Source organism: Suricata suricatta, chromosome X (assembly GCF_006229205.1).
Source record: "Suricata suricatta isolate VVHF042 chromosome X, meerkat_22Aug2017_6uvM2_HiC, whole genome shotgun sequence".
In the NCBI taxonomy this organism is placed as follows: domain Eukaryota; kingdom Metazoa; phylum Chordata; class Mammalia; order Carnivora; family Herpestidae; genus Suricata; species Suricata suricatta.
The window spans coordinates 110,478,145-110,478,898 of NC_043717.1; positions in this window are offsets into that span (position 1 = coordinate 110,478,145).

Sequence of the window (754 nt, forward strand, 5' to 3'; positions counted from 1 at the left end):
GAAGCACGTTCCCGCGGGCTCTCGTCTGGCTCTGACACTGGAAAACTCCTGCCCGCTCCCCTCACCCCCTTCAGGAAGGCGTCTGTGCCACCGCCCAGTGCACCCCGATCACCTCCTGCCCTGGGAGAGCTGGACTCGCTGACAGTAGGACCCATGTTTCCTCCTGGAGGGCAGCACCCGGGTGGCATGAGAGCCGGGGAGCCACGCGTGCCTCCGACCCAGTGACCTCGCTACAAAACCTTCGTAAAGAAAAGAATCCAAAATACAGAGAAAGCTGGTAGAGCCAGGCAGTGACCCCTCTGGTTACAATCCACCACCGCCTACACTGGCATATGCAACACACAATATCAAAGTAATCAGTTTCAGGCCCTCACTGCTGCACGCAGGGGCATTTTTTTTCTTTTCCATGGAATTTGACATCGGACATAATGCTGACCATCTGTCCAATACCAGTGCCCTCCTCAGTGCTCTTTCCTGCCATGCTTGGGGCTGAGGTACCCAGTAGGACAGAGCTCCTGGGTGCTCAGGCTCCTGGGCTGCCAGGCAGGCACGGGCCATCTGCCAGACTGGGAGTTCAGAGAGGCCACTGTTTACATCTTGCGCAGAGCAGGCATTTTGGAAAGCTTGGTTTAATGAGCCCCCTTGAGGGTCCGGAGACACACACCCCGGCCCCGCGGGCGCCGCCTAAGTCATGAACCAGAAGCCTGGGATTCAGTTCCAGGTCTTCTGGGCTTTGTGGGGCAGCCTTGCACAA